General features: G+C 41.9%; 1 pseudogene; it reads left to right on the top strand.

Annotated features, from left to right (window-relative positions):
- The first annotated feature begins 9,258 nt into the window (after positions 1 to 9,258).
- On the top strand, positions 9,259 to 9,572 carry LOC101640043 (annotated as a pseudogene).
- The last annotated feature ends 254 nt before the right edge of the window (positions 9,573 to 9,826 follow it).

The raw sequence follows: 9,826 nt of genomic DNA on the forward strand, positions 1-9,826 counted from the left end.
AAAAAAAAAAGAACTGAGTCATAATCAATAGTTCACATACTTTATGGCTTATTTTGAGATTTGGGAAGATGAGGATAAGTTGTTTTTAAGGTATCCTGTAATTTCGTCCTTACAGTCACTTTGAAGTAATGTTGTCATTCTCCCTATTTATTGACACACCCAGTAAGTGTGACTTCTGTATTTTTCTCCATATGCTCACAGTCACAGGAGCCCAGGTGGCACAGTGAGTTCTACATTGGACTGCTAACTAGAAGTTCAGCAACTCAATCCCACCAACCCCTCCCCAGGAGAAAGATGAGGCTGTCTGTTCCCATAAAGATGTACAGTCACAGACCTCTATGGGGAAGTTCTAGTCTGCCCTGTAGGGTCCCTATGTCTTGGAATGGACTTGGCAGCAGTGGATGTGGTTTGAGGGGCTCACATTCACTGATGATAAAATGGCAGAAAAGTCATTATTTTCCTTTGCCACCTGCATTAGAACAGGAGCCCTGATGGTATAATGGTTATGAGTTGGGCTGCTAACTGAACGGTCAGCAGCAGTTCGAATGCACCAGTTGTTCATTGGGGAAAAGGCAGGCTTTCTACTCCTGTGAAGAGTAACATCCTCAGGACTGCACAGGGTCAAGTTGACACTGTCCTAGAGGGAGATAGTATATTCACAAGGGTTCCTTGGCTGTGACAAACTCTCAATTCAGATACCTTTAAAAAAATGTGTGCTGGGAAGGAGGCAACTGACTGACACAAATGACAAGTTTAGGATATACTCAGGGATTATTAACCATGCCATTAACATTAGCTCTCCCTCTATCTCTGAGCACGGCTTGTTGTTAGTGTTCATCCTGATTCTGTTCTCACATTGACCTTAGCAAGGTGGGTGCTCAGGCCACCCCATGTACCTTCCTGGTAGGTCTGTCAACCCCAAAGTAAAACTCTCTTTAGTTCAGGTTGGGCAATGTACCCACTGCCAAACCAATCTCTAAAGCATGGATGGCAGAGGACTTGATTGCTCTGGTGTAAAATATGACCGTCCCTAAGTGGTTAAGTTTACTTGGACTGTGCTAAATAGAAGTGGGTGGGTGGGGAAGTTAAGTGACTGACTGACTGACTGACTGACTGACTGACGGGACTGGACTGGACGGGACGGGACTAGACTGGACTGGACTGGACTGACTGACTGATTAGGAAAGGCTGATAATTTTCTGTTTGCTTCTCATTCTACACCTAGAATACTTTTCCATAATTCTGGGTCCTTTTATTTGACTGACTGACTGACTGACTGACTGACTGACTGACTGACTGACTAGGAAAGGCTGATAATTTTCTGTTTGCCTCTCATTCTACCCCTAGAATAATTTTCCATAATTCTGGGTCCTTTTATTTGTCCCCAACAGGTGGCCTCTAGAAACTCCTTGCTGGCAGGCGTCCAAAGGGTCTGGCCAGGGGGAAGCACTAGAAGGAGAACAAAAAGAGGAAAAAGATAGTGGGGTGGCGTAGAGGCGGGGGTTCTTCTTAGCTGCTCCCTCCCAGCTCTGGGCTGCATTTTCTGGCAATGGCCAAATCCCTCCCAGGGCTACAGCTCCAGTCAGATGACCTCTCCTCCAGAGCTGGAGCCTAGCTCACTATAACACTATTTCTTCTCTTTGTTTCTTCTGACCTAGCATTGATAATGGCCTTTCTTTGTTTCTAGGTGCTTCAAAAACTGCATGTTATCCAGTACTCTGACAACCCCTCAGAAAGAAAACAGTCTTTCCATTTAAGGCTCTTTGAACCACCTGAGTTGGGCTCTGTTCCCTGTGAGACCCTGACTAAAATACATGGCTAAGGACCTTCGACCTAGAAATTCAAATCATAGACAAAATCATCAGTCTCCCTCCTTTCCCTGTTACAATTACCACCATGGTTATTCGTCTTCCAAAGTAATCCCTTCCCACCAAGCATCGCATGCAAGCTCTTTCAATTGTCAGGCAGAAGTGACACCTTTTAAGCTGGTCAGTAGGGAGAATACAGGACGATGCTCCTGAAGGGCAGCTGCAGAGTGAGGGGCCAACACATAACCCTTCTCTGTTACATGTCAAGAATAAGACATTTACAACAAGACGCCATGCCCTCCTCCTCCTCCATGGGTTTCCTTTCATTGAGGGCAAGGAATCAAAGTCAGCATTGTATTTTCACACTGAATCCAAACCAAGCAGTTGGATCACTGTCTGGACCTCTGTTACTTCACTTCGTTAGTTTCTCAAGCCGGAGGGTCTGCTTACCTCCAGCCAAGGCAGACAGAGAGAGAGCCAATGATCTCGTATTATGAGCCACCTGCTCAATCTGCCTTCGTTCTCTCTTTCATTCCAAGATAAATCTTTCTTCTGAACTAAGACAAAAGATGATCAGGATAAAAATTGGGGGCTGTGTTCAGCCTTCCCTGCCTCTTTAACAGATCTGACCAGATTAGCACTTTTCTGTTCCACAGGAGAGAACTGACATCTGTTTATACCATAATTTGCACTGAACTTCTCTGGATCTTTTTCTTACCAAGGAACCTGGATGGTGGGGGTGGGCATGAGGGTTGGATGTTAACTGAAGACACCCGGGTGTCTCTAATGACTCCACCTTGCCGTCACTCGGCACAATCTAGAGACTGCACTACTGCTCAGTGTTGGCGCACCCTTTTGAACAGGCTGATTTAAAGGGTTCTTTTTCTTTTTTAGAGTTCATCTGGGTGCTGAGAACTTATGCAGCTTGTGTCTACAAGCGACTGCAATGAGGATTCTAAATACCTCCTACTGCAACCAGCAAGCATTTGGAGCTGACAGAAAATGTTAAAATAAAAACGTGAGCAGATAGACTGCGGAAAAGATGCTATCTTTGCTACATGTCAGCCAAAGCTACCCAAAGGGCAAGGCAGCTCTTTTCTCCACCATGCAGGGGATGGCCCTCTCCTCAGCATGGAGGCAACACCTACCAGGCAGTCTGAAAGGTGCAGGGATTACTAAAAGCTGAGTCACACTATGTGTTCATTTCTTCCACTCTTTACCCTAATAGCCAAACATTCATTTCCAAGACTATGTTATTGGGAAACTTGATAAAGCAACCGGATGAATATACATCAAATGTTAAAAAGGTAGTCTTTAGGTAGTAAAAGTATAAGTAGCTTTTATTGTGTGTGCATTTCTAAAAATGCCTGATTTTCTACAAGCATATGCTATTTGTAATCAGAAAAAAATTACTAAACATTTTTAAAAATTCTATAAGCACTCAGACATTCCAATTTTCCAAAAGAACCTAAACCATTTTTAAAGGTTTTTAATTGCGAATTGGGGGAAGGTTTCAAGACCAGATCATCAGTTTTAGATTCAACAAAATATATGTAATTCTTGGCATTCAAAATCCAAATGATTCTTAGCTGCATTTTAAGATTTGCAAGTAATGCGATCTATTTTTCTAATTTGTGGACTTTAAAAAAAAAGAAAATATTCAAAAGGTTAAAAATGAGAACATATAACTCACTACAATCTTGAGATAATGTATACTCCTCCAGGTCAAAATTTACTATTCACAACATTCACACTGCAAAATACTAAAATACAAATGAAAAACAATGGAACTGTTTCCCCTTTGTAAGAATACCATGCAGACGATATTATATGCAGCTATATGGCTAAGACTACAGATAGACTGGTGTTTGTTCCACTACAAATGCTGGCCAATAAAAACTTTCGAGTCTACAGCTGATTAATACTTGACACAAGATCTAAGGAAAAGAAAGCTTATCATTGCTGGCCATTAGCTCATGAAATCAGACACACCAAGAAACCTGCCTACTACCAGAACATGCTTACTGTTTACTAGGACAACAATGTGTTAGTTTACAGCCATTTATAAATAGAAAATTGAAATATCTTTTCCAGGAGCTAGCTTTTCTCATAATCTATAATCGCCACACATGCATTAGTCACATGCTGTAATGGTGAAATATATTAACAGGGAATCTTAGAAACCAAAAGCATCTTTACTAGCTTCTGGAAGCTAGTAAATTTGAACAAATGATTCCTTTTAAGCTATCCTAATGTAATGGTGAGTGGTCTCTTTTCTATCTTCAATTTACAAATGATTTATAGGTTTAACTGCCACAAGAAAAATCACCAACAGGGTTGGGGCACAGAGAAGGAGGCACAGAGCTGCTTTAGGGCAGTAAGATGTGATGAGCCAGAACATGAACAGTACCTTTGCACTCAGTATTTAAGCCCTCAAAATGCCACTGGAGAAAGCACAAGGCAGCTAAAAGTATGCATTTGATAAGGTCGATCGTTACTAGCACTGTTTAGACTTAGGCTTAAGGATACTAAGGGTCTAAAATGTTTGGCCAAAAATTAAACCCTGAGACAAACTGAAAATGCAAGAGAAAAAACAACAACAACTTGTTGACTGTGTGAACAGAACGCAGTTAGAAGCAGTAAAAATCAGCGCCTGAAGTAAATTTTTAAAAGATAGACAATTTTAAAACTAGTGTTAAATATTAGAACAGGATGGTAAAAGGTAAAGAAAATCTTGGATCCTCTGTTTTCAGACAGTCTGCAAACATGAACTACCTTTATTCCGACCACAGACAAATTTATGGTGCAGGATGTTAAGGCAACTTTCAGAGTAAGGGGGTGGCAAGAAACTTAACATACAGTTCTTTTGTACAGTAACAGAACACTGTCCGGAGACTTTAATTAAACGTGTCAAGTGCTCTTCTCAAAACTTCTTGTAGTGGTGACAAGAACAGTAATAAAAAACCAAAAAAAAACATTTGGGACCATTTAAAAGAAGAATCCAGGGGCTGGAAGGCTGAGAGGCTGCCCCAGGAGGTGGTAATTAGAGGTAATTAGAAGGAAGCAAAACAACAACAACAACAACAACAAAGAAGGCAGACTGAAGGGCTCCACACATACTTGAAAACCAGCTAATCAGAGTCCTAAGTGGTGAGGTAAAGCGGGGGTTCCTCACCTGACTACCTGTGGGGGAGTCCAAGGCAAGGGCCCCAACCACTCCACACCAAGTCCATCCATCTCCAATTCAACCCCAAACCTTGAGAAATCAGAAAGCAGGTTCTGATGTTTGCAACCCCTGTTCTAGAACTGCCCTCAGTAAAGGCATATGCAGTCAGAACAGCGGTTCTCTTCCCCAAAGTCCAAGATTGCGGGGGAAATGACATCTCTATAGTATCTCCTCAGCTTAAAAGTGAAGGAAATAACTGGTGTTTCTGCCCTCAAAGAAATCGAGTCTGAAACAAATAGGCTATGTGAAAATGCTCTATATAAAATCACTTTCTACTGACACAATATTTTACCACTAAAAGGTGGTTTCTCCACAACCCAGGAGTAGGAATGGGAAGAGGGATACCTGATGGGGAGAATGGGGTGGGTGGGAAGAGAAGGGGGAACGGATCATAATGATCAACACACAACCCCGCCAGAGGGGAAGAACAACGAAAAACCATGGGGGAAGGGAGACAGTGGTCGAGGTGAGATATGAAAACAATAATAATTTATAATCAACAAGCAGTCACAAGGAGTGGGGAGAGGAGCTGATACCAAGGGCTCAATAGAAACTGTCTAGAAAAGAATGATGGCAACATATGTACAAATATGCCTGCTACAATTGATGTATGGATTGCAATGAGCATTGTAAGAGCCCTCAATAAAATGATAAAAAAGAACCCCTCCCCCGAAAAAGGGTGGTTTCCCTTGTATTACAAAGGCTATATAAATATAAGATATTCTTTCAGTCTATGATCTATAAAGTTCAAATGTTTATTTTTCAACTATACCCACTCCTCATTTATCAACATGGTTAAGTTCCAAAGACTAGGGCATTATGTGAAAACTGGCCTTTTGTGCAAATGGAGAAGAGTACATGAATGAGGTCACAAAATGGAGAATGATTATATCATTACATAACTACCAATTTCATGACATAACTGAAATCACTGAGAATCACAGCCCAGTCAAGCTGACATGTAACCTTAATTAACTATCACAGTCAACCTTACTCTCCCCTCTCCCCTCAGCATTCATTACTGCCAGAAATATGTTGTTAAGTGTGCAAAACAGTTGGAGAGTTTTCACTATTGTTGCAAATGTGAAATGTTGGACAGCATGATAGTTGATGAGAAGTACATATAGAGGGGCCTCACAAAGCTCATGGAAACAATGGAATTAAAAGGTAATGTAATTGTTCCATGAACTACCGGTATTTGAATTCCTCGCATCAGTAAGGTTACAATAAAAGCATCTAAGTACCAAGCGAAAAACAACAAATTCTGAGTAACTTGGGGGCATTTAGTGCAGACACCAATAGTTACATAAATTTCACTGGATCCTATGCACAGGTAAAAATGTTCTTATAGGAGACCCTGAGTTACCAATTAATGATCATAATTCATAAGCTATTCTATAAAACACAAATTCATGATTTTAAAAATGGAGAACTGTGATGGTATAGTACAGTGGTTCTCCACCTTCCTAATGCCGCGATCCTTTAATAAAGTTCCTCATGTGGTGGTAACCCCCCCAACCACCAAATTATTTTCATTGCTAATTCATCACTGTAAATTTGCTGTTATGAATTGGGCGACCCTTGTGAAAGGATCGTTCCACCCCCAAAGGGGTTACGACCCTAGGTTGAGAACCATTAGTAGGTTATGTAATGGGGTGCCAACTGCAAAGCCAAAAGTTTGTACCCAAAAGCTGCTCTGTGGGAGAAGATGTACAGCCTCAGAAGCCCAAAGAGACAGCTCTTATCTGCCCCAGAGAGCCACAATGCATCAGGAATCGACGATGGCAGTGAATTTGGTTTTACCTTATAAAAATATGTATAAATAAGCTATTTCCCTTAGTCAGTGATTAGGTGAAATGGAAATAGACTGGTGTGGACTGGTGAGAAGCACAAGAGTGCTTCCCAAACTGGGGTTTGAGAGAATGTTGGTTGGGAGGAAAAGGGACGATCATGTGTGCAAAGTAACTCACAGAGCATCCAAAACATCTACTGGTTTCACCTGCTTTCTTCTGGAGAACTACAACTTTCCTATGTGGGGGGAGGGGGGGGCAACCAGGGTGCCTACCTCATCTTGTTCACAAATGGGCACAGGGCTCAGAGATAACACTGTCAGCTGAGGGTGGGATTAAACATAACCAGAGAGGGTAAGGTTACTGAACTTTCCCAAAGGCTAGCTTACCTTACTTATAAAATGGGGATAATGGTACCCACCTCAGAGAAATGCTATCCCAAGAGATAACACAGGGATGCACTTAGCACTACTCCTCACAGCAGTGCACTCACTTCATCATTCATGGAAAACAACGGGAATTTGGCGAATCTAACAAAAGACACACATGGCAGATTCAAAGATGACTGTAACAATTCTCATGTAGTAGGCATGTCCCTGTGCAGTATACGCTAGCATCTCCCATCAAGAAATGCTGTCTATTTCTCATTCTTTGGATCTGGGCTGGCCCTGTGACTTGCCTTGACTAATGGAACGCAGCCAGGGACTGTGTGACTTCTAAGCCTAGGCCTCAAGAGTCTTCGCAGCTCACACTCCCTTGGAACACAGTGTTTCCAAGTGAGAAAATTTAACCTAGCCACTGGAAGATGAGCCATCTGGTGCCCAGATGACGTGTCCCAATTTGAAGGTTGAAGACCAACCAGTTCCAACTTAAGCCTCCTGATGACTGAAGCCACATTAGTAACTCTAGTCAGGCAACATAGAGGAAGAACTGCCTTGCGCTAATTGCTGACCAAGAGTTGTGAGCAAATACAATGGTAGTTCTCTTAGCTGCAGTTTGGAAGCTATTTGCTACTCAGCAATAGTGATAAATGTTAGATGCTTCCTCAATTATCACAATATCTACCACATACAAGGGTAAGTCATGCACAGGCTTATTCCAAAATGTTAAAAGACACCTCTGTCATCAGTGAATGGCTACAGACAAGTTCTCTTAGTAGTACACCTGTCTTAGGCTTGTAAGAGATTCTAAAAAAAATCTAATAGTGGCTTCCAGAGGGATTCAGGAGGCCAGTTCAATGCCAGGCAAATCGGTCAGCACAACAGAAGATGGTGACTCTTTTTAGATTCCAAAGGAGTCTTTGTTGTTTTTTACTTTTTACTGTGAATCAGGTGAAGGCTTATATTTCAGATAATCCATTTTGTCTTCAACAACTTTAACTATTCCTCAAACCTCCCAATAGCTTGCCCCACCTCACCACAAAGGGGGTACCTGGAGAGATTTCTTGAAGGACACAGGACAATCATAGGAGTTTATTAGGCAGACAGCTTCAGAAGATGGAAAAGTACACTAATAACAAAAGGGCCTGAAAAGTAATGCTGAAGATTCCGCTCCCCCCCTCCCAATCAAGATAAGCAATGCACCTGCATATTCTTTGAGGGAAACCAAGGACTGTCCGATGAGAATTTGGTTCAGAATTGTTACCCCATCCATCCTACAGGCATGATCTTGCCTCTTCAGACTGCCGTTTGCTCCTAAAGCTCAGAGAACATCTCAAAGGAACACAACACAGCTGAGGCCTTCAATGATGCTACAGCTGCCATTTTGGTTTGGTGTACACTGGAGAGCACAGAGTTCTTCAGGGAAGAGTTAGAGATGGAAACACTCCTTCAGGAGTGTATAGACTTACCCTTCGAGGAAGCATATGTCAAGAAACAAGAGCTTCACACTTTTAATACATTAATAGGCTTCTATGGCTTCGTAACCATACTTTTTTACTTACCCTTGTGTGTAGCTGAATTTATTATTCATCTATCTCCTAAGAGTTCCCTTGACAAACTCAAAGCCCCGTGTTAGCATACAGTAACTATATTATAACCTGATGTGGCTAAACTTATTATCTAGCCCCAGGTCAGTGTCTGTAAATCCATATAAGCACTGAAATGTATTGGTCAAAATTTGGGGGCAGGAGTAAAGGACATACTCCAAGGCCAAAATAACTTTTTATTTTGCTAAAATTATCAGAATTAAACCACAGGGGTGCGGGTGTAAAAGAGTTGCGTTGAAATTAAAAGCAATTAGCTGAGAAGAAAACAGACTTACTGCCATCAAGTCAATTCTGAACCACAGTGACAAAATTCACTCAAGAAGTACAAACCAAATCCAAATTCTCCTCCTTGACAGTTTGTTCCTGGCATTTCCCCCATATACTTCAAAGAGGTCTAAACACTCTTTTAAAAGTTCAGCATAGGAAGCTGCCCCTACTTAGGGGGTCATGATGGGAAGTAAAATGGCACCTGGCAGAATGGTGGTTCAGGGAAGCAAACCACATACACTGTTAATAAGGTTCCCTGCTAGAACTGACAACCCTTAACCCAACGTATCAGAATCTCTGAGATCAACAGGAATTCCACTGCACTCTTCTGCAATGTCACAGTAGTCTCTGGCAGTCAAGCCCCAGGCTTGCTGATGATGCATCAGGGTCCACCAGACGCTGCAGAGATGATAAAAACATTACCTCAGAAATATAAAAGGAAACTTGTATCTCAAGGAGAAATCGAATTTATTGAACACGGAGGTCCAGAATAATCACTGACAGTGTGGCTGTTGTTTGCCACCAGACACCTTTTACTATAACCTTATAAAAAAAGGGGTTCCCAAATGTGGGAAAAACATCCTACGGTCCAGCCGGATATGTAAGGTAGAATTGGGATCATGGTAGTGGGGTGGAGGAAGCATTTAAGAACTAGAGGAAAATTGCATATTTCATCGTTAACTACACTGCACTCCGATTTGCTCCTCACCTCTCCGCAGCCCTTCTGCAAGGGGATGTCCAATTTCCC

Source organism: Echinops telfairi, unplaced genomic scaffold (genome assembly GCF_000313985.2).
Source record: "Echinops telfairi isolate 266 unplaced genomic scaffold, ASM31398v2 ScPeMD7_31;HRSCAF=116, whole genome shotgun sequence".
NCBI classification, from domain to species: domain Eukaryota; kingdom Metazoa; phylum Chordata; class Mammalia; order Afrosoricida; family Tenrecidae; genus Echinops; species Echinops telfairi.